This window comes from Triticum dicoccoides, chromosome 1A (assembly GCF_002162155.2).
Source record: "Triticum dicoccoides isolate Atlit2015 ecotype Zavitan chromosome 1A, WEW_v2.0, whole genome shotgun sequence".
Classification (NCBI taxonomy): Eukaryota; Viridiplantae; Streptophyta; class Magnoliopsida; order Poales; family Poaceae; genus Triticum; species Triticum dicoccoides.
In genome coordinates this window covers 395,754,903-395,780,735 of record NC_041380.1, presented here as the reverse complement: position 1 = coordinate 395,780,735, position 25,833 = coordinate 395,754,903, and positions in this window count along the sequence as shown.

The following is a 25,833-nucleotide window of genomic DNA, read 5'->3' as shown; positions in this document are numbered from 1 at the left end:
GGCCTAGCTGGTTCAGACGATAGCACTGGCAGGTCTTCCACTAGTTTAGCTACCTTGGATTTCTTGGATTTAGCCTGGCCACTAAAGAATAAAATTGCATAATTGTCAGCATAAAGATACAATTGAGCAACCTGGAAGAAAGGAGGAGTTCTGATTCCCCAGGAGCAGTCTAGAAAGCCGGAAATTGTGTTTGTGATGAGTCACCGGAAGAATGAGACACCTCCTGAAAGGATAAAGGAAAAGAGTTAAAAGAAATGTAAGGAGCAGGATTCATTAAAACGAGTTAAAGACAGTAATAAATAAACCTCATTCGGGTGTTTCCGAGGGGTCTGTTGAAGGACAATAGCCGTCTCATCTTCAATTCCGACTTCATGGCAGCTTTCATGTTGCTGCTTTTTCAAATGAAAGTTAGGATCCAAGTGAGCTAAGGGGTTAGAAAACCTTACTTTACGGATCACTCGTCGAACTTTGTGTCTTGGTAAGGGCTCTGAGTCGGAGGAAATGATAGTTACCTCTACTTCCTCGGCCTGACAGGACCCAGTGTCGTCCTGGTAAGGATCAGTGTCAATAAGATTAATAAAAAATTGGCCAAGGGAGTCAAGGGCTACCTCCGAATTAGAAGTGTCATCAAGTTTCATTAAATCTTCAGAAGTGGTCTTCTTCTTCTTCTTCTTTGATCTCCGGGTTGATTTCTTGGCGTTCATGGTGGCGAGTTTCGCCTTCTTGGCAGCTTCGTGATTGTATTTCACTTTCCAAAAGTCAGAGTTGGCCTACAAAGACAAGAGGAAGGATCAGTAGTAAACAAATACGGCTTGACAAATACAAAGGAAAAAAGATCAGCATATCCTTACTTCTGGTACCGGGTTAAGCTTACAAAAGGGACTTAACCCAACAACACTGCAGTCTTCATATTGCGCATTTACTAGAAGGTTTGACATTACAACAATGTCCTCCTCAGTTATCTCAGCCAGGGTATGACGGAGAGAATCATCCGGTTCTCCACCATATTCATACATCAATTTTGAACGACGGCTTAAGGGAATAATCCGCCATGAGATCCAGCAGCGGGTTAGATCGACTCTGGTTAAACCGTTCCCCAACAAACCGTTGATTTTTCTGATAGAGGGAAGTAGTTTCTTGCGTTCAGCAACGGTAAGTTTGTCTGGCAGTGTGAACTTGGAGTCAAGACGATCGGGGCGATAACCCGGAAGTGGCTTCTCCTTGGCGGGTGATATGTCCTGACAGTAAAACCAGGTTTGATTCCAATCCTTTGGGTGACTTGGCAAAACTATGAGAGGGAAGACAGCACCCTGCCGGCGCTGAATAGAGATGCCTCCAAGCTCTAAACTAAGGCCATTGGTGCACTCATTTTGCCGGTTCAGGTAGAAGTATTCTCTGAATAGTTCCACAGTCGGCTCTTGCTGAAGATATACCTCACAGAGCACTTGGAAGTTACAAATATTGGATATGGAATTGGGCCCAATGTCCTGAGGATGGAGTTTGAAAAAGTGAAGAACCTCCCTGAAAAACTTTGAACCGGGCGGTGAAAAACCCCGGTTCATGTGGTCAGTAAAGACGATCACTTTGCCGTCTTTTGGATTCGGTCGTTCTTCTTCCGGGTCAGGAGCATGATAAGACATGATGTTTCTTGAGGGCAGAAACCCAATGAGGAAGAACTCTTTTAAACGCTCCTCGGTTATGGTTGAGGGGACCCAATTGCAGATGGTGGGTGTCTTTGACGGCATGATGTGCAAGGGACTGAAAAAAGGAAAAAACAATTGGCCGGTTCAGTTTAAGGCAAAAATAAACAGTTAAAGGTTGAAGGTGTAAAACAAGTAATGGAAGCTTAACTAAGGGCTAATGACACATATGGAAAAGATAGCCGGAATGGTAAGCCGCCATGACTACAGATTTTCTCAGAAAGCAGATTCAGCTAAGTGTTGGCATAAACAAGTTTCGCCAAGCTATCATTATCATTTTGGATCAAAAGGCTATTTTAAAAAGGGAAATATTATAGACCTAAAAACCTAGTACAGATGAGCTTGTCGGCTATAAAGAAGCATCTATACAAGTAAAAGGGATCTACTGATATCAAAAACGAATGCCAAACAGCTACCGCGCGAGTTATATCTCTTTTTTGGATCAAAAGAAGTTGCAGAGTAGATCTACAAGATGATCCGTGGCGAACAGGTGAAGAACACTGAAGAACTCGCAAACCTAGAACAGATCTAGGTGCATGAGAGAGAAGAAACTTACAAGATGTAGGCCTACCGCGAAGAGTCACCGCGTTCTCTGGACGGACTCAGGGTGATGCAGCAGGCAAGCTTGACGACGACGATGAGAGTTGCGGTGGCGGCGGAGCTCGAGCAACGGCGGAGGTTGCGAGAGGAAGAAGATGAGGAAGAAAGGAGAATGAGAAGGACCGGCCGCGTGCCTATTTATAAGGGCAGATGCGAACAGACGGGCGCGAAAATCAAGGAAGAACCAGATAATGAATAGACGCCTCGATTCTCGGGAAGCATTAAAGATCAAAGATCTGTTGGAAGATGACATCATGAAAGTTTTTGTGTTTTCAAAAGATGACGTCACAACGGGTTACAAAGGTTTTTCAGGCAGAAGATAGATTTCATCTAAGTATTGAAGATTGACAAAGAACAAGGTTTAAAGTCAATCTAGGGCCTAATGTTGGGGATATTACTACCAGTATGACCCGCCCAGGAGGGGCCGGGTCAGCCCTAATGGAGGGTTACATAAGAAGCCCAATATACAGTCAAGATGATAGTTCATTAAACATATAGAAAGCCCAAAGGCCTCGGGCCGGCTTAAGGACCGTTATTATAAACCGCCATATGGGCAGCAAGACTTGTAAAGAAAGGCATGTAAAGGAAGTCACCGAGCCGGACACGGTTATGAGCCAGCCGGGACTTTGTTGGCCACCAGGCATCAACCCGTGTATATAAGGGGACGACCCGGTGGCGGTTGAGGGGGAGAGACAACCAAGTCGATAGCCAAGCCGGTGAGTTAAGCCTCTTGGAGATCGAAACCTCAGCAATACTAATCCCAACTAGACGTAGGCTTTTACCTTCATCGTAAGGGGCCGAACTAGTATAAAAACTCTCACGTGTGTCCTTTGTCCCGATCAAGCTCTTTAAGCTTCCTAGTGTGATGGCCGTACGACTAAGTCCTTGCTCTAGGACATCTGCCGTGTCAATTCCACGACACGTTCATTCTTTCTCTCCATGTTTCATTCTCTAAGTCTCTCAACTACACAACCCCCTTTTCCACTCTGTTACCAAATGTATTTACCTCACACACCCGCCATTGCACCCCATGTCGAGCTCTCTCTCTCTCTCTCTCCCCTCTCCCTCTCACGCTAAATACATGCATTGCCTATCTAGCCCCCCAACCTCTCGTGCGCACGCACGCACGTTGTATATCTAGGTCACTCCCTCGAGACTGTCTCACTCTTTCTTCCGCACGGCGGGCCACACTCGCTCAATCTCGCTCTATTTATCCGAGTCTCGTTTAACCTCGTTTTCTTTCTCACACAAATGATATATCTCCCTGTACGGGCCTCGATCGACACACGCTATACTCTCTCATGTAGATTGTCTATCTAGGTCAGTCCATCCAAGCCGCCGCCACTCTTTTGACCTCATGGTGGGCCACACTCACTCAATCTCTCTCTCTCTCTCTCTCTCTCTCTCCGTATGTCTCGATTGACCTCGCTCTTTCTCAGAAAAAAACGATATATCACCATGTTTGATCCCAATTCGACCTATTCACATTGTATACTCTCTCACGCACATCGTCTATCTAGGTCACTCTCTCCAACCCGTCTCACTCTTTCGATCGCACGGCGACCCTATGTGATCAGTTGACCTTGCTTCCTCCCACGCACAAAATATATCTACATGTATGTGACTGGATCATCTCTCAAGCTCTATCTTACAGCCATCACCCTTGCCAAAAAGCTCAATCGGACAATATCTCTCCAGAGCATATATATTTGTTCAATGAATGTCGGACCACACTTTGTCTCTCGATTGACCTCGCTTTCTCACACCGTATATTCCACGCGTTGAAGCTACTACCTATCCATCCCTCGCAAAGCTGGAGCTATTTACATTGCGAGGGGCACTCCAACCTTGGATTAATTTGTGTAGGCATTTATTCCGGTCGGTTTAGATTATATTTTCGTAGCATTCGGCCCACAACTACTCCAAACACCGTTGCAACGCACGCAACTCCCCTAGTTGATTTCCCTCTGGCTCGATCATTGCTCTCTCGCACGTCCTTTCTCGCCTTCAACGTCGCACCATGGTATTATTGAAAAAGCTATGTTGTTCTCTTTAATTATTATAAATAAGCTACAAAACTACACACCGATAGTCCACTTGGAATGGAACAAATTTCGACCCACAAATTAAAGTGCTACAAACTACACATCGAGGGGTCCACATGTCATGAAACAAATTTGGACCCATATACAAATCAAAAAAATAAAGGAAGAGGATCGAACATGCGACCGGGCCTTCAAGCCGCACGTCAATAGGCAACATATGTAGAATAGCAATGTTTGTTGTACTCCCTTTGTTCACATAATGTTTTTATATTACCACAGCCCAATTAATGGATAACATGTAATATTATTTTTAGTACTATTTGCCTTCACTTACTGGTAGGTTCCATGTGTGCTCTCTCTCTCCTCCCCTTATGCGTTTAAACGCACGGGCAAACAGGAAGAACTCACGGGCGATGTTGCCATTGACCATATCTGGACGCGTTCACAAGTCACGGCACCAGTTTCACGTACTAGCAGCACTAGTTAGTGTGTACGTGCAATGCACGTTAATTTGGAAGTATATTAAGTGCATGCGGATATTAACTACTAGGATATTATTTGCGTGTTTTCACGTGATTAGCACTATTTTTGGCATGAAATTAACTGCATGCTAAACGTGTTGAGCGCTCGACATTGAAGCAGTCTAGGTCGTTGGATGACAAGGAATACATGTGGCTTGATGACGTTTTATATTTACTTTAATACGGCTCTAGCAGAACATTCAATCGATCAAACCATACATTTCGTTCAGTCTGACTCCGACTTTAAATTATACGACGATCGATATAAAATAAACGGAAATGATAAACATTCAGATTTTAAGCATGGCAATCCGAATGTTTTTCATGGAAAATTTAGATTACATGGTGGTGGCGGGGTCGTATCGCGGTGGGAAGCGGCTCCTCTGCCGTGCTCTGTGTGTCATCGGGCCACTGACCGACGGTGACGACGGTGTCTTGCGCCGTTGTTGACGTACTCCTGGACGTTGGCCTAGCTTCAAGGAAGGCCAAAATGTTCTGGACTTCGGAACGAGTCAACTGGCGGGAGGAGGCGACTGGCGTTGGTGCAAGGAAGCGGTCGACGACGGCCATCCATGCCGCTAGGGGGGGCACTGGCACCTACGTGGGGACAGGCGCTGTCAACGGCGCGGTGGAGACATTCGCGTGCACGGGCACCGGCAGGGGTGCGCACGTCAGTGCACGCGCAGGCACATGCGCTGGCAGGTGCACCGGCACGGGCGTGCGCATCAGTGCATGCGCAGGCGCATGCGCTGGCAGGTGCACGGGCGCATGAAAGTCGGCAGGGACCTCGTGGAACCCCGTGGGATCAAGCTCGGCGACAATGTGCGGCTCCCAGCCCATCAATTCCGTGGGGATGGGCGCTAGCGCAGTCGGGGCGACGGGAGCCGGAACAGGAGCGGGGACAGGCGCGGCGTCTTCCCGCAAGGCCAGTTCAAGCTCGTCCCAAAGCGCCTTATGTTCTTGAGACTCCAGGTAGGTGTCTTCCTCAGGAAACTGGAACACTAAGGGCAGACCATCGTGATGTGGCATGGCGTACGTTTAGGTCAGGCTAGTTGGAGGTAGACGACAGGAGAATCGGAGAGGAAGAAAGAGGATTGTAGCGATACCGGGTAGTGCGGGGTTGATTTTAAACTGCGGTGCCGACAACATTAAAAGTGGGAGCACTTGGGACGACGGTGGGCGGCGGAGCCTGGTTAAAGGGCTCGCCTCCCAGTGAGCCTACACAGTGGTCTGCTCGCACGCCTCCCTGATAGCCGGCGCAGCGGTCTGCTCGCACACCTCCCGTCGACTCACACGCTTGCTCGGATGGCACCTGCTGATGAGAAGCGGGGACTCGTGGCGGCACGTAAACGCCCACGGTTTATATAGGAAAGCGTTCACCTTAACATGACAGGTCTTTGTTCCAAAATACCTTGGCTCTTCATTTGTGCAACTTGTCATAAGCAGCTTGTCTCAAATTGAAGAAAAAACTTACGAAGTAATATTTGTGCCATATCACGTGACCATGCTTAGTTTCAAGAATTTATGCTCACTTTTGGATTTTCTGAAATTTAAGGTCCAGGATTCGAAACAATATCATAACCTGCATCATGCAATAAATTTTCAAGCCGTACATCTGTCATGTTATATTTCTTAAGAAAGGATTTGGTCAAACATTTTGCTTAGTTAGACTTCAAACAAGTTATATATGTAGAGTAAAAGGATAATCCCTCCATACCAGTGCATTGCCTGATATATTAACTCAAGTACTAGGCACGAACAAATGGGCTCAATTATGTGCTCATCCTGGTGTAGTAGTAGTAGTACTAGGCAATGCAATTGACGGGTGACCTTGACGAGCGGCGACCAAGGGAATTGAACCGTGCTCGGCACGGTAGTTAACGTTCTCTAGTTACTAAAGCATCCCTCCGTTGTTCATCGGTAGTCATTATGGACCGGGGACATGAGGGGAATTTCCTAGGGCTGGAATTCTGGCTGCCAGATATTTCTACTTGAAACGCTGAGGCTCGACTGGTTGGGGTTGCCTAATGTGCATACCACGCACGCCACCGAAGGACACGAGCCCGGTTTTTTTTAGGATCAACATGAGCCAAGGTCTGGCTAGTACGCCGTTGGGTCCTACCATTCGAGAATACGAAAGGAACCTTTTAAATTGCCGAATGAATCTATGTGTATTACAATACCCGTATTTTCCTTGCAAATACTAATCTCAACGTGGTAATTGATTTATGGTGAGTTGTTGAATTAGAGTGAGTTTGTGATATAGTGATCTCAACGTGGATTTCACATTTCATGGTATCCCTAGTAAGTTTTCCAATGCAAATTCAAATTTAAAAGATGAACAATATGGAGGTCAGAAAACTTTGTATGTATCAAGCATATGACCACACACACACAGAGAGAGACACAAACGCACGAACACAACAACAATCCAATAAGTATAGTGCATCTATTTTTCCAAACCATGCATGTATGACACGAATTCAAAAATACTCCTTCTATTCCTATATATTAGTCTTTTAGAGAGTTCAACAAGTGACTACATACGGAGCAAAATGAGTGAATCTAGACTCTAAAATATGTCTATATACATCCGTATGTGCCAGTCCATTTGAAGCCTCTAAAATGACTAATATTTAGGAATGAAGGGAGTAAAATGTAAGACATCCATGGTCCTCAGTTCAATATTTAAAATGAACATGAAACTGAAACATGAATATTAAGTCTAGTACTACAATACATGCAAATGTTGTGTTTAGGTGGAGTTATGATTGTCGAGGGTCAACCCCTCGACCTTAGATAAAATTGTGGAGCTCTGTTTAGGGTTGTTTAGATTATATTTGTCCCCACCCTCCCAACCACCGATTGGTTGTGCACCCCCCACCCCTCCTCCCCGGGAGAATATCATGTGCCCCCATACCTTAGATGCTATATGCCGATACGAGTTGCTTGGAGCTTGTAGATCTAAGATATAGCAGCTCACATGATGTGTCTTAATATTTTTGCAGGAAACCTTGATGAGTTTGAGAATTGCACACAATTTGTACAAAAACTACTTAGATGCCCTTTGATACCATATCCAACAACCTCGAAGCTCGTACCACCGTAGCATCTAAGATGAAGGAGGACATCATATTCTCCTGTATGTAAGAATATCATGTGCTACCACACCTTAGATGCTTTGGTGATACAAGCTCTCGGAGGCATTGGATTTGTGACCCAACACCTCCTCGGTGGTTTGAATGGTTTTTTGCAGAAAAGCCCCAAAAGAGTTCAGCCACTGCTTACAAGCACAAAGACTGCTCAGATGCCATTGGATCTCAGAACAAACGACCTCCAAGCTCGTATCACCATAGCATCCAAGCTGCGATAGCACCTTATGTTTTCTCGCACGGGAGAGTATGAGGTGCTCCCGCATCGTAGATTCTATGGTGATACGAGTTCACTGAGATATAACAGCCCACAGTAGGAGGTTTGAATGTTTTTTGCAATATACGTCTGATAGAGTTTGGGAAATGCGCAAAAAGTACAAGTACTACGCATGTGCCATCTGATCACTGATCATACGACCTAGATGCTCATATCACCATAGCGGGTAATTAAGCTACGGGGAGCACCTAATATGAGCACCGGGGAGCCGTTGGATCGAAGATGCAGCGGCACACACGAGGCCTAGATGTTTTATTTGCAAAAAGACCTTTGGAGAGTTTGGAAATTGCGCATAATTACAAAGACTACTCCCAAGCCATTGGATCTCACTTCCAACGGTGCAAAAATTCGTATCACCATAGTATCTAAGCTGCGGGGTGGATGTGATATTCTATGCTGCTGTCATTTTTGTTCATAAACTTGAAAAAAATGTGTAACTCATGCCATTACTTGTCTAACCGCGCAAATTGTTTGTTCAAAAAAACAATCCTACACTGAAATATCGGAACAACACACGGGGGTCCCACTTGTCATTAATCAAATTTGGACCTAAAACTAACAAATCTGAAAGACAAGATTCGAACTGGCAACCTGGACTACAAAGCGTAAGTCGATAGCCTGAAAAAACGAACAGTTGTTGGCTTTGTCCCATAACTTGATTTTATACAATACTTGCGTTGAGTAGAGTAGAGGGAGTGCCTCGTCAACACGTGCATGAGCGTTGTCTCACTTACTGGTGGGTCCCAGGTCTGCGATCTCAATCTCTCTTCTCTCCATCGTCTAACCTTTGCACGGGCACACACGAAGAGTGGCGCTAGCTTGCCGTGGTGTTATTACAACTCAAAAAAGCTTGGAAAATAGAAGAATCACCTAGAACAAGAGACGTTGTGGCTGGTCGAGACGGAGCTAACCACATTTATCCTCTATGCCATGTTTGCATGATGAAGTTGTGTGGCTAGTGGGGTGTTTTCGACCGACTGGCTGGGTCCCGAGGTCGAACCATAGGTACTACATCTGATAAAGTATATTTTTACACGCACATTTTTCCTCCGTGCCGAGACGTGGCACACCCTGCCGCGCGGTTTCGGGTCCTCCCGGGTGGTGCACGCATATATTCTTCCTGATGTGGGACGCCCTACCGCATGTTTTCTGCGTCCTCCTCAGTCGTAGCGCCGAAGCAAGTAAACGAGTCGTCAAATCACGAAAGACCACCTTTCCCGCCGAGTACATCAGTGAAGCAAAGTGGCTAGCTAGTTGGGCTAGTTTGACCGATTAGCTAGGCCGCCGCCACACTTGTTTTTTCACCCCTTTTTTATCTACTTGCCGGCAGGTAAATTTAAATATCCACCGCGGCGTTGCTCTGGTGTTTGGGTGCGGCAGGATTTTTAATTTTTTGATTGACAGGAGCAGGTGTGGTAGGATTTTTAATTTTTTTTATTGACGGGAGCAGGCGCGGCAGCAATTAGTCACGATGACTCCGCCTGTAAAAACCCACTGCTCCCTGATGTGAGAAGTCGTCGACTGGTGTTTTGCCATGGTGAAAACAAAAAGATTCCCCGCTCCCTCCGCCTTCCCGTAGATTGCATTCCCTTTCAGCCGTTTCGCCCCCTTTGCTTCCTCTCCCCATTGCTTCTACCTGGTGCCATGGTGGCGCAGCAGATCGCGGAGTCCAAGGTGAGGCGCGTGACACTGGCTCCCGTGGATCAGGAGTGGGCGGTTGCACCTTGCATGGGACTTCGGTGGTGTTTAGGTGCCCTCTGCATGGGCATGTCCATGTCTCGGCGCAACATGACCGTTGGATCAAACTCAGACGGTGCAGATCAGTCATTGTAGCACAAAGTGTGTGGGTGTGTTTGGTTGCATTATCATCTCAATATAGTTGTTTCCTCTTCATGTATTTTTGTCAACCTACTAGTGTGGACTCATGCACCCTTCATGCACTCTGCCAAACACCCAAAAGTGGGTCGAGAAGGGAACTTTTGCTCCCATCCCGTGCACCCTTCATACACCCTGCCTAACACTATTCGTTCTTCATATGGTTGATGTTTCGTGGAGTATTGTAGCACCATACTCTTCGTGCGTTGTGGACCTAGTTCTGTTAACATTGATCCCACCGTTCATTCTCGACCGGACAGTCGAAAAACCGGTACTATGTTACATATAGGAGTAGTTGACATGCGCACAGCATCATTTGTTATCGTCATATCTTACTACACTAGCAACAAGATTGTGTAGTACTGACGTATGAACCACTGCACATGCCTAGTAGTAGGAGCACTATGTATGTTCAAGTGGCTGCCGTGTTTCGCACTCCTCCGTCGTAAGAGTGGAAACGCTTGTTGTAATCATTTTTTTATTCAAAAAAACAGTGGACACGCTCTACCATGCAGATCCTCCTCCAGCCATGCACTAAATTACTCACTTTCGCCGACGTGTGGGACAGCCAGCACCTGGGTCCACCAGCCATGCACTAAATTACTCCGTAGTAGAGTGACGGTAGACTACCCCGATCGAACCGCCGCAGTAGTGCCCAATGAGCCGTCAAATCACAAAACCCCCTCCTTTCCAGTAGTAAGTTGGACGGACGAAGCAACCATCATTTCACTCTTCTCTCTCAGCTTCCTCTCTTGAAGAAAAACCCCACTCGCTTCGCTTCTCCCTCATCTCGTTCCTCCTTTCACTCTTCTCTCTCAGCTTCCTCTCTTGGATGGACGTCGGAGCACCGGCCGACGTGATGTCTATGGCTCTGGCCAAAACTATCGAGGGTCATGGAACGAAGAAGCGCAAGCACCCCGCCGAGACTACTGCAGACAAGCTCAAAGCCATCGCCCTATCCAAGCCCCCCTCTCCGGGATCCCTCATTAAGCAAGTCTAGGTAATGTCTCTTGTTGACGATCTTTTTCTCGATCTTGATCGTGTTTTTTCATCTAACACGTGGTACTAGTACTGGTAGTACAACTTTCTGCGTGATCTTGCATGTGATTTTAGTGTGCCAAATGACGGTTCTAAATTCCTCTTTTAACCAAAACATGCGAGAGGTTGACACTGATTTCTTATAGATTACTTTCAACTACTCCCTCTGTCCCAAATTTCTTGTCTTAGATTTGTCTAGATACGGATGTATCTAATACTAAAATGTGACTTAATACATATTCTAGTGTCTTTGTTCACCCATTTCTGTGCGTATATGTAGTCATATATGGAGTATAATATCGAAAATCATCTTATATTTCTGAACGGAGGTAGTAATAAAATATGGTTTCTGTTTGAATTAGAACCAGTTCCGTGGTGGAGATGAAGTTCTCAAAGTCATGCCGTGTGAACTGTAAGACCTGATGATGAGTTGTACTGCTGAACTATCCAGCTGTTGTGTCCTTGTCGCCACATGTCCTGAACTAGTGTTTTCATGTAGCATTGTTGTCAAGCGTGTTCTCGAGGCTATACTTGACCACAACAATTTCCTGGTTGTGCCTTCGATTACGAAGGGTGTGGTTCTTGTAAAGCTTCCCAACAAATCTCATGCGACATGTCTTCATCATCATGTTTATGAGTGGGAAGACCACTCTGTTAGCTTCTCCAAGGTTGACAAGATGGTGATGGTGCATGTAGACATCTCACACGAAGTCCATGGCCTAGTCAGTTATGCGGGGTTTATCCCGTAGGTCGGTGGCAAGAAATAGTCTATAGAGTTTAGTTAGTGAAACTTTGCTTGTCTGTAGTAAGTACTATTGTTCAGTACTTAATTTGTGTTTGTGAACCATGTATTGTTTATTAGTACTGCCGCTTTTGGTGTGTGGTCAGTCCTGAGAATGGTCTATGTTAATGTTTGTCCACTCAATTCAGTCTATATATTTTGAAGTATCCAGATCATATTTTTTGTGAGGATAGTTTATCAATTATGGTTACACTCCAATAACTGTATGCATTGCAGGGTTTATCGCACCCACCAGGATTTCCAGTCCCATGGATGTTCGGTCCATACGATTTGTCACGACCTTTGGACTATCCTGCTTGTGGGAGTAGGCGGGGCCCCTGCATGCCACACGTAATTGGACGATCAATCTTCTATTTAGTACTTCAACATAGTGATTTCCTGGTAAGGATTCACTCGTGTCACATCAAGTAAATCTTATTGATTTATTGTCTAAATCTTATTGATTTAATGTCATGTTTTCTTTCTTTTCCTGCAATTTTACGATGTAGGTTTTGCCATGTGACATTCATCACAGAATAAACCGTTTGGTTTGCTCTACGATGGCTATTTTTGCAGGTTTCACTTCTTATGTCGTGTCAGTAACGAAGGCACTGTCCATCACTTATATTACTGGAAAAAATTGGATTAGTCTGTTGTCTGAGTACAAGTTGAATCCCTATGATGAACTGCAGTTTGGTTTAACAAAAATGCCACAATTAGTCCTTCTCACGTTTAAAAGAAATGAAGAAAAAAACTGGATCACGGTCACGAATCCTAGTCAAGTTAGAAAGCTGATCATAGCAGACCAGACACGATCGCCGCTGTCTCGCACAGATCAAGCATCGGCAGTTGCTCTAGCACTGACAGCGGCAGCAGCTCAGTCTGATCCAGCTGAGGATTGGGCCCCGACCGCGTCAGTGGATCAGTCTGATCTGCCGGAGGATCGGGCATCGACACCGGCACCTGCTCCGACACCGGCACCAGCTCTACAAGGAGCACCATCTCCGGCAGCAGCAGTGGCTTCGGCACCTGCACCAACACTTGCACTTGCATCTGCTCCGGCCCGTGCAGTTGCACCGGCAACAGACTGGGCTGCAGTTCGCACTTCATATACCAAAGTCCTTACAAAAACCGACATGTCCACCTTCTTGGTAAGCATTGGCCGCCCAAGTGCTTCATTCTTTTTTCTTTCCATGTTGTTTCACATGATTCACTGTGTTGATCTAACTGTTTGGGTATGTCTTCTTGTTTGCAAACAGAGAATTCCTAGAGCAACAAGGGGGTCGTTCAACAATCTGGGCGACCACGGCCAAGTTTCTCTTACCATGCGCAGCCTTGGTGTGAATGAACCTGCTCAATATACCATAAGTACAAAGGATGCTCGCATGATGATTGATGCTAAAGGATGGTCAAGGTTCAAATCTAAATCATATCTAGCGGTAGGGGATGATGTCAAAATCGAACTTTCTCAACAAGGAGAGCTGGTCCAAATCAACTTTGAAATTCTTCAGTAGCAGCACGCAACTGCCGAACTGATTTATCCTCCGAGAGATTTTGATGTAATAATCTGGCATGGTGAAACAAGTGTCCTGTGTGTATAAGTAGTACGACAGTATTATTTATCACATGGTATATAGTTGATAGAATTGGAACTCTGATTGCTGGTTAGGAACTGTCGTTCGATTTCATTCCAACAACTGACGTGCTTTATTCAATTTTGTGTATTCGCCTTGCGACAGCATCTAAAACCAGCACTGTACTGATCGCTTGCAATATGAAAAGCGCTGAGGTAGAACACATGGGCCCCCAAACATGCAGGGTCGGCTTGCGGCCCAAAGTCTAGAACCGTGAGCCTATCTGAGTATTATATTCTCAGGTGAACCCCCATAAAAAAAGCTGAACCCCCATAATGCCCGTGTGTTGCAGAGGGAGTATATTTATCGGCAAGGTGAGCCTGTGATATAAAAGATTTGTATATTTCTTTACAGAGGGAGTATCTCTCTGTCAAAAAATATATTGATGTGTAACTAGTTACTCCTGTCTTTCTACTTCCTTTCGCTGATATGTGGGGCAACCGGCAACAGAGTCCACGTGCCATATGCACAAATTAGAGTGCACAACTTCACGGTAGACACACCCCGGTCGTAGCGCCGCAGTAATGCCCAATGAGCCGTCAAATCACAACCCCCCTTTCTAGCTTTAGCAGTAAGCTGGACGGACGAAGCGGCAATATTTCACTGGGCCTGAATCCCCTTCTCCCTCGTCTGCTTGTTCAGAGAAAACCCCCTCTCGGCAATTGCATAGGGTTTTCTCATGGAGAACCAGGTACGAATTCTTCATCCATCCCCGATAAATCCAAGTCCCTTGGTCACAGGTAATGCTAGGATGGCAGCCGCCGCCGTTGATGCATTTTTCTTCCTACTGAATCTAGTGTGTTTCATTTGCAGTGCCCAAAGTGTGAGTACCCTACAGGTTTCTGCGCCCTCGGCGAGACGCCACACTTGTTCCTTCTCATCCTAACACAGCATTTTGAAACGCACAAAGTATGTTCCTAGAATCCTCTTTTCTATCCGGGAGGGTGGGGGTTTTTTGAACATGCTGTGTTCTCATATTTTTTTTCCTGCAGTGTATTATTTGCTCTGCCAGAATACATGTACTCAAGATGCTCGGCCTTGCCATAACTGAGTACACTAGTTTAATGGCCACAGTGAAGACAAGCCATGGATATAGGTTCCGAGTTGGGTTCATGAACCAAGAAGATCGCTGCTTTTTTATGGCCGAACTTGGATAAACTTTCTCAAGTGTTACGGACTGAAAGTTGGCGCACGAATGTTGATGGAAATAGCAGAACCTAGTCTCACCTTCACTGCGATCTTCCACCCTGACGTTGTTCCAATTGTTCATCCATGTTAGTTTTGTATCTGGTTCTTGATTGTTGCCTCGATTACTTCTTAATCCACCTATTCTGTCTAACCAATCACAATTTAACTTTAGAAGTAGCAACGAATCTCTCACGAAGATGCTACTTCTAACTAATATTTTCTTATAATTGGTGGCATGTGTAGGTTTTTTCAGAGTTAAGCAGTCTTCTCGTTTGTTAATCTGTAATAACTCGGCTGTTACTAATGGCACTGAAGTTGACTGGATCGACATCCACAAGTTCCTACACTTTATTGATTGTCTTGAGGTCCTTGTGGGACGTTTCAATGGTGGAAAGCCACATGGGATATGTGTGCCACTGCTGCACTCGTTGAACAGGTCCAACTGTGTCGAGAACTTATGGTACGAGCTATTTTCTGTTATATATGTTGTTCATAAACTATTGCTTATACACAGTTTTACAGTTGTGATCTTCTTGAAACAGGAACAGCCGAGTTCTATTGTTCCTATACAAATGCCTGACCATGGTCAGGTCAGACTTGTGCTTGGTCACAACATGATGTTTATGTCGACCTACTCAATTCCCCTTGGAGGTGAAAAGATACGTATTCATGGGTGGTCTCAAATAATGAAGGCCCGTCCATCTTGGAGAATAGGACAGAAGATTATGTTCATGCTTTTCCATGGCTCTAAAGCGAATATCCTGTTTATTGACCACGTTGCAAGATGAAGCCGCTTTCAGAACGTTGTGGATGCACGTGATGGTGCCTGGGCCTTGTCCTGGGGCTTGGCAGCCTCACCCTTGGTTAACTGTAGGCAAAGTAGCACTGTTCGAGGCGTGCTTTGTACGGTTGAACATGTATAAGTACTCATACTACTTTCAGCTTTGGTTGTTAAGTGCCCCAGCTGGTTTCAGTTAAGGTTGTTAAGTACTCCTGCTGCTTTTACAGTCTATCGTGTTTCTTCAGTCCTATCTTCCTCCAGCCGCCAAAACCAAACCAGCATCGGCGGGGCCGTCTGCTTCTGCCTCCCACAGCTGGCTGCGCCTCAGTGCACGCATCGCCGCCCCACCGTCTCCTAAATCATTAACGCCGACGTCCTCCGCGTGCTTTGGTGCGCTCGCCGCGCGCCGCCCTCTCGCGTTGTCAACATGGTCAACAAACAACAGGAATTGGCAGAAGTACGTGGACAGGATGACAGTAGGGGCCCACCACGTCAATGTATGGAAAAATAAAATGCTTCCTCCTAGTGTTTTCCTGACATCTGGGACCCACAACATTGTGAGCGTATATAGTCAATAGACAAGAGAACAACACATGATCGGCTGACACCTGGGACGTAGCTACTCGAGCAGTATTTTTTTTGTTTGGTATTGTTGAGACGGAGCAGAGTTTGAACTGGGCTATGGCCCGTCTAGCCCAGGCTTATATTTTATGTTCACCATGTGACCAGCCCAGCTATTTTTTCTTTGTGAAAATGAGCCAAGTTTATTTTTTCTGAAGAATACCCAATCCAGGCCTACTTATTTTTCTACGCCCTGATGGGATACAACTCTTTCAAGACGCCTGCAAATCTTGAAAGTAATATGAAATGGGTAGTAAATATAAAAACAGATGACAAATTTGCAATTACTTTATAATTTCTGAATTTTTCACATTTTCAGATTCCTATTTCACTGGGCATTAACCTAATTTAAATATATCTTCAAAGTACTTTAAATCTGGCTCGACATTTCAGTATTAAAAATAGTTTGGAACCCACAGAAATATGCGAAATTGGCCCAGGCCAACCAGAAGAACGACTTCAATAAATTGCATAAGAAGTTGCCATGAGCTATATATATAAATTATTAAAAAAAAGAGGGAGTGGTCTGACTTGTGGGCCTGTTTAGTTGACGCGTATGCAAGATTTTTTTAGTTATTATATACGTCAACAAACGATTCTAGCAGACGTAACCGTTGGATGTCAATCCAACGGCCGTCGTGTTTCTTCAATCTCTGATCTTCTTGCTCCAGCTGCCAAAGCAGCGCCGGTGGGACCACCTACTCCCGCCTCCTGTGGCCAGCTGTGCTGTTGCGCAGGCCTCAACGCCCCCTACTACTCCCACCGCTGGCCAGGGCATCCCTCTACTCACCCACACCCCCTGTTATTCTGCGGCTATGGCAGCCTCACACCACAGCCGAACCGGTGAACCCTCGTACTCCTCTCCGCGCGGGCTTCCACTGCCGCGTCTTCCCCGGCTCCACGTCGTCCCCTTCCTAGGCCTCGCCGTCGTCCACCGTCGTGGTGCTCTCGGCACAGCGTGGTCAATGTGGTCAACAACCGACTTCCATCGGAAGAGTACTGTACATGGAGAGGCTGATAGCTGGGTCCACGGCAGCCGCAAGGAAGTGCCTCCTTATTATGCGGAAAATAATTATTCCTCCACCTAACAGCAGGGACCCACCGGACAGGCCACCAGTATTTTGCGAAAAAAAACGTTTTCCCCTGACTGCTCGGACCCACAGGACGGGCCACCGTATTTCGTGAAAAAATGTTCACCCCGCTATCAGCTCGGACCCACCGGAAGTGCCACCTTATTACGCAAAAAAAATGAATACCCCCTGCTAGCTGGGACCCACCTTGGTGGGAGGCTGACTTGTGGGCCTACTAAGTTGACTGGGACGGAGGCCTTTGTCAACTTTAGTCAATATATGAACGATTCTAGCTCAAGTGACCGTACGATGTCCATGCAACGGCCGTAGTGCTTCTTCAACCTCTGGTCTTCTTGCTCCAGCCGCCCAAAGCAGCGCCGGTCATGCCGCCTGCTCCTACCGCCCGTGGCCGGCTATGATGCCACGGAGGCCTCACTGCCCCCTTCTACTCCCACCGCCAGCCAGGCCATCCCTCTACGCACCCACACCCCCTATTATTCTACAGCGACGATAGCCGAACGAGTGAACCCTCATACTCCTCTACGCGTGGGCATCCATGCTACGTCTTGAGCTTGCGTTGGTTTTCCCCGAAGAGGAAGGGATGATGCAGTAGAGTAGCGGTAAGTATTTCCCTCAGTTTTTGAGAACCAAGGTATCAATCCAGTAGGAGCCCACGCTCAAGTCCCTCGTACCTGCACAAAGCGATAGCTACCCGCAACCAATGCGATTAGGGGTTGTCAAGCCTTTCACGGTCACTTACAAGAGTGAGATCTGATAGATAGAATATTTTTGGTATTTTTTATATAAAGATGCAAAGTAAAAAGTAAAAGCAAAGTAAATAGCAAAACAAGATTAAAGTGATGGAGATTGATATGATGAGAATAGACCCGGGGGCCATAGGTTTCACTAGTGGCTTCTCTTGAGAGCATAAGTTTTCTACGATGGGTGAACAAATTACTGTTAAGCAATTGACAGAATTGAGCATAGTTATGAGAATATCTAGGCATGATCATGTATATAGGCATCACCTCCGTGAAAAGTAGATCGAAACGATTCAGCATCTACTACTATTACTCCACTCATCGACTGCTATCCAGCATGCATCTAGAGTATTAAGTTAAAAACAGAGTAACGCTTTAAGCAAGATGACATGATGTAGAGAGATAAATTCATGCAATATGAAATAAACCCCATCTTGTTATCCTCGATGGCAACGATACAATACGTGTCTTGCTGCCCCTTCTGTCACTGGGAAAGAACACCGCAAGATCGAACCCAAAGCTAAGCACTTCTCCCATGGCAAGAACTACCAATCTAGTTGGCCAAACCAAACGGATAATTCGAAGAGACTTGCAAAGATAACCAATCATACATAAAAGAATTCAGAGAAGATTCAAATATTGTTCATATATAGACTTGATCATAAACCCACAATTCATCGGTCTCAACAAACACACCGCAAAAGAAGAAGATTACATCGAATAGATCTCCACAAGAGAGGGGGAGAACATTGTATTGAGATCCAAAAAGAGAGAAGAATCCATCTAGCTACTAACTATGGACCCGAAGGTCTGAGGTAAACTACTCACACTTCATCGGTGAGGCTATGATGATGTAGAAGCCCTCCGTGATGACGGCCCTCTCCGGCGGAGCTTCGGAACAGGCCCCAAGATGGGATCTCGTGGATACAGAAAGTTGTGGTGGTGGAATTAGGTTTTTGGCTCCTGTTCAGATCGTTTGGGGGTACGTGGGTATATATAGGAGGCAGGAGTACGTCGGTGGAGCACCAAGGAGCCCACGAGGCAGGGGGTGCGCCCTATAGGGGGGGCACCCCCCACCCTCGTGACCGCCTCTTTGACTCCTTGGAGTAGGGTCCAAGTCTCCTGGATCACGTTCGGTGAGAAAATCACGTTCCCGAAGGTTTTATTCCGTTTGGAATCCGTTTGATATTCTGTTTCTCCGAAATACTGAAATAGGCAAAAAACAGCAATTCTGGGCTGGGCCTCTGGTTAATAGGTTAGTCCCAAAAATAATATAAAAGTGGAAAATATAGCCCAATATAGTCCAAAACAGTAGATAATATAGCATGGAGCAATCAGAAATTATAGATACGTTGGAGACGTATCAGGCATCCCCAAGCTTAATTCCTGCTCATCCTCGAGTAGGTAAATGATAAAAAGAGAATTTTTGATGCGGAGTGCTACTTGGCATAATTTCCATGCAAAATTTCTTAATTGTGGTATGGATGTTCAGATTAGAAAGATTCAAGACAAAAGTTCATATTGACATAAAGAATAATAACACTTCAAGCATACTAATAAAGTAATTATGTCTTCTCAAAATAACATGGCCAAAGAAAGTTATCCCTACAAAATCATATAGTCTGGCTATGCTCTATCTTCACCACACAAAGTATTTAAATCATGCACAACCCCGATGACAAGCCAAGCAATTGTTTCATACTCTAACATTTTCAAAACTTTTTCAATCTTCACGCAATACATGAGCGTGAGCCATGGACATAGCACTATGTGGAATAGAAGGGTGGTTGTGGAGAAGAAAAAAAGAGGGGAAGATAGTCTCACATCAACTAGGTGTATCAACGGGCTATGGAGATGCCCATCAATAGATATCAATGTGAGTGAGTAGGGATTGCCATGCAACAGATGCACTAGAGCTATAAGTATATGAAAGCTCAAAAAGAAACTAAGTGGGTGTGCATCCAACTTGCTTGCTCATGAAGACCTAGGGACATTTGAGGAAGCCCATCATTGGAATATACAAGCCAAGTTCTATAATGAAAGATTCCCACTAGTATATGAAAGTGATAACATGAGAGACTCTCTACTATGAAGATTATGGTGCTACTTTGAAGCACAAGTGTGGTAAAAGGACAGTAACATTGTCCCTTCTCTCTTTTTCTCTCATTTTTTTATTTTATTTTTTTACTTGGGACTTTCCCCTTTTTATGGCCTCTTTTTTTTTATTTGGGCTTCTTCGGCCTCTTTTATTTTTTTATTTTCGTCCGGAGTCTCATCCCAACTTATGGGGGAATCATAGTCTCCATCATCCTTTGCTCACTTGGGACAATGCTCTAGAAAATGATGATCATCACACTTTTATTTTTCTTACAACTCAACAATTACAACTCGATACATAGAACAAATATGACTCTATATGAAAGCCTCCGGCGGTGTACCAGGTTATGCATTGAATCAAGAGTGACATATATGAAAGAATTATGAATGGTGGCTTTGCCACAAATACGATGTCAACTACATGATCATGCTAGCAATATGACAATGATGGAGCGTGTCATAATAAACGGAACGGTGGAAAGTTGCATGGCAATATATCTCGGAATGGCTATGGAAGTGCCATGATAGGTAGGTATGGTGGCTGTTTTGAGGAAGGTATATGGTGGGTGTATGATACCGGCGAAAGGTGCACGGTATTAGAGAGGCTAGCAATGGTGGAAAGATGGGGAAAAGTGCATATAATACATGGACTCAACATTAGTCATAAAGAACTCATATACTTATTGCAAAAATCCAGAAGTTATCAAAGCAAAGTATGACGCGCATGCTCCTAGGGGGATAGATTGGTGGGAAAATACCATCGCTCGTCCTCAGCCGCCACCCATAAGGAAGACAATCAATAAATAAATTATGCTCCGACTTCATCACATAACGGTTCACCATACGTGCATGGTACAGGAATCACAAACTTTAACACAAATATTCTTTAAATTCACAACTACTAAACTAGCATAACTCTAATATTATCACCTTCATATCTCAAAACAATTATCATGCTTCAATCTTCTCTTAGTATTCAACGCACTCAAAAGAAAATTTCACATATCTTGAACACCAATCATATTTATATTAAGCAAATTACCATGCTATTAAGACTCTCAAAATAATTTAAGTGAAGCATGAGAGATCAATAGTTTCTTTAAAACAAACCACCACCGTGCTCTAAAAGATATAAGTGAAGCACATAGAGCAAAATCATAATGCTCAAAAGATATAAGTGAAGCACATAGAGCAAAACTACATAGCTCAAAAGATATAAGTGAAGCACATAGATTATTCTATCAAATTTTAATTCATAGATGACCCTCTCAAAAGGTGTGTACAGCAAGGATGATTGTGGCATACTAACAAACAAACACACAAATAATACAAGACGCTCCAAGCAAAACACATATCATGTTGGTGACTAAAAATATAGCTCCAAGTAAATTACCGATGGAAGTGGACGAAAGAGGGGATGCCTTCCGGGGCATCCCCAAGCTTTGACTTTTTGGTGTCCTTGGATTATCTTGGGGTGCCATGGGCATCCCCAAGCTTAGGCTCTTGCCACTCCTTGTTCCATAATCCATCAAAAGAATTCACCCAAAACTTGAAAACTTCACAACACAAAACTCAAAATAGAAAACTCGTGAGCTCCGTTAGCGAAAGAAAACAAAAGACCACTTCAAGTTACTGCAATGAACTCATTATTTATTTATATTGGTGTTAAACCTACTGTATTCCAACTTCTCTATGGATTATAAACTATTTTACTAGCCATAGATTCATCAAAATAATCAACCAACACACGAAAAACAGAATCTGTCAAAAACAGAACAGTCTGTAGTAATATGTAGCTAGCGCAAGATCTGGAACCCCAAAAATTCTAAAATAAATTTCTTGACGTGAGGAATTTATCTATTAATCATCTTCAAAAAGAATTAACTAAATATCACTCTTCAAATAAAAATGACAGCAGTTCTCGTGAGCGCTAAAGTTTCTGTTTTTTACAGCAAGTTCAACAAGACTTTCCCCAAGTCTTCCCAACGGTTCTACTTGGCACAAACACTAATTAAAACACAAAACCACATCCAAAAAAGAGGCTAAATAATTTATTTATTGAATAACAGCAAGGAAAAATATTGGGTTGTCTCCCAACAAGCACTTTTCTTTAAAGCCTTATAGCTAGGCATTGGTAATTTTAATGATGCTCACAAGAAAGACAAGAATTGAAGCACAAATAGAGCATCATAAAACATGTGACAAGCACATCTAAGTCTAACATAATTCCTATGCATATGCATCTTATAGGCAAACAAGTTATCATGGCAAGCAAAAACTAGCATATGCATGGAAGAGGAAAGAAACAATAGTAATCTCAACATAACGAGAGGTAATTTAGTAACATGAAGATTTCTACAACCATATTTTCCTCTCTCATAGTAATTACATGTAGGATCATAAGCAAATTCAACAAACTAGCTATCACATAAAACATGATCCACATGCATGCAAAGTTGACACTCTTCCAAAATAGTGGGATTAACATTAACTAAAGTCATGACTTCTCCAAACCCACTTTTATCAAGATTTTCATAAGATTGAACATTCTCCAAATATGTGGGATCTAAAGTTGACACTCTTCCAAACCCACTTTCAATAATATTGCAAACACTATTATCAATCTCATATTCATCATGGGGTTTAAATAAATTTTCAAGATCATAAGAAGAATCACCCCAATCATAATCATTGCAACAAGTAGTAGACATAACAAAACTGGCATCCCCAAGCTTAGGGTTTTGCATCTTATTAGCACAATTGACATTAAGAGAATTTATAATAAAATCATTGCAATCATGCTTTTTATTCAAATATCTATCATGAGTCACTTCATAAAGCACTTCATCACGATTTTCAGATTTACGGATTTCAGGCAAAAGCTTATAAAGATAATATAGTGCATCCAAATCACTAGGAATTGGTTCATCATAATTGGATCCCTTAAAAAGATTAGCAAGCGGATGAGGATCCATAGATCTTAAGTTCTCTGTTTAGTAATAAATAAACAACTATTCCAACCATACGAGCAAACAAAAAGGCAAGCGGAAAAGAGAGAGATAGAGAGGGCAAATAAAACGGCAAGGGTGAAGTGGGGGAGAGGAAAACAAGAGGCAAATGGCAAATAATGTAATTCAAGAGATAGGGATTGTGATGGGTACTTGGTATGTTGACTTTTTGCGTAGACTCCCCGGCAACGGCGCCAGAAATCCTTGTTGCTACGTCTTGAGCTTGCGTTGGTTTTCCCCGAAGAGGAAGGGATGATGCAGCAGAGTAGCGTAAGTATTTCCCTCAGTTTTTGAGAACCAAGGTATCAATCTAGTAGGAGCCCATGCTCAAGTCCCTCGTACCTGCACAAAGAGATAGCTACCCGCAACCAACGTGATTAGGGGTTGTCAAGCCCGTCACGGTCACTTACGAGAGTGAGATCTGATAGATAGAATATTTTTGGTATTTTTGATATAAAGATGCAAAGTAAAAAGTAAAAGCAAAGTAAATAGCAAAACAAGATTAAAGTGATGGAGATTGATATGACGAGAATAGACCCGGGGCCATAGGTTTCACTAGTGGCTTCTCTCAAGAGCATAAGTTTTCTACGGTGGGTGAACAAATTACTGTTGAGCAATTGACAGAATTGAGCATAGTTATGAGAATATCTAGGCATGATCATGTATATAGGCATCACGTTCGTGACAAGTAGATCGAAACGATACTGCATCTACTACTATTACTCCACTCATCGACCGCTATCCAGCATGCATCTAGAATATTAAGTTAAAAACAGAGTAACGCTTTAAGCAAGATGACATGATGTAGAGAGATAAATTCATGCAATATGAAATAAACCCCATCTTGTTATCCTCGATGGCAACGATACAATACGTGTCTTGCTGCCCCTTCTGTAACTAGGAAAGAACACCGCAAGATCGAACCCAAAGCTAAGCACTTCTCCCATGGCAAGAACTACCAATCTAGTTGGCCAAACCAAACGGATAATTCGAAGAGACTTGCAAAGATAACCAATCATACATAAAAGAATTCAGAGAAGATTCAAATATTGTTCATAGATAGACTTGATCATAAACCCACAATTCATCGGTCTCAACAAGCACACTGCAAAAGAAGAAGATTACATCGAATAGATCTCCACAAGAGAGGGGGAGAACATTGTATTGAGATCCAAAAAGAGAGAAGAAGCCATATAGCTACTAACTATGGCCCCGAAGGTCTAAGGTAAACTACTCACACTTCATCGGAGAGGCTATGATGATGTAGAAGCCCTCCATGATGACGGCCCTCTCCGACGGAGCTCCGAAATAGGCCCCAAGATGGGATCTCGTGCATACAAAAAGTTGCGGCGGTGGAATTAGGTTTTTGGCTCCTGTTCTGATCGATTGGGGGTACGTGGGTATATATTGGAGGAAGGAGTACGTCGGTGGAGCACCGAGGGGCCCACGAGGCAGGGGGCGCGCCCTGTAGGGGGGGCGGCCCCCACCCTCGTGACCACCTCTTTGACTCCTTGGAGTAGGGTCCAAGTCTCCTGGATCACGTTCGGTGAGAAAATCACGTTCCCGAAGGTTTTATTCCGTTTGGACTCCGTTTGATATTCTGTTTCTCCGAAATACTGATATAGGCAAAAAACAACAATTCTGGGTTGGGCCTCCGGTTAATAGGTTAGTCCCAAAAATAATATAAAAGTGGAAAATAAAGCCCAATATAGTCCAAAACAGTAGATAATATAGCATGGAGCAATCAAAATTATAGATACGTTGGAGACGTATCAATCCACTGCCGCATCTTCCCTGGCTCCGCGTCGTCCCCTTCCTAGGCCTCGTCGTCGTCCACTACCCTGGTGCTCTCGGCGTGGCATGGTCAACATGGTCAAGGAATGGCTTCCATCGGACGTGGACTATACGTGGAGAGGCTGACAGCTGGGTCCACGGCCGCAATGTCACGACCGGTTTTCCGGGTAATAAATTTCCAGAAAAGACCGTCGTGCTCATCAGCCCCAGGATTACTGTTAGCTGATGAGGCTCCAATCTTGATACAGAAATTCCAAGCAGAAAACAAAATATGTAGTACAAGGCCATTCTGGCCTGTGAGTACAACAAATGGTTTTCTAGTGGGTGATGGCGGAAGCGGGTTGTGAAACATCAGTGTCTACGGGACTCCATTTCCCACGGGAACAGCTGACCAGGTTAACTCCTATCTTCGCGAGGCTGCTATCTCCATTACTTAGGTTCCGGGGCTGTCATCGCGTCGCTCCTCTTCGTGCAAGAAAACCTGGCCAAGACAATAGCCAGGGACAAGCCAGTGAGTACTTTGAATGTACTCGCAAACATTATGAACACAGGTATAATATAACAATGATATGCTGAAAATATTTTATGCTCATGACGTCAGTCACAAAAGATAAATAAATCTCTGATGCGTGCGAGCAAGTTATTTATAAAATTGCAATAACATAGTAGTATTAAAATTTATGAAATGAATAACAAGCAAAGCCACAGTCGGGCGTCTTAGCGACACCACATAAAGGGCTTTAAGAGAAATGCCACAGTCGGGCGTCTGAGCGACACCACATAAGGGGCTTTAAAAGAAATGCCACAGTCGGGCGTCTGAGCGACACCACATAAAGGGCTTTAAAAGAAATGCCACAGTCGGGCGTCTGAGCGACACCACACAAAGGGCT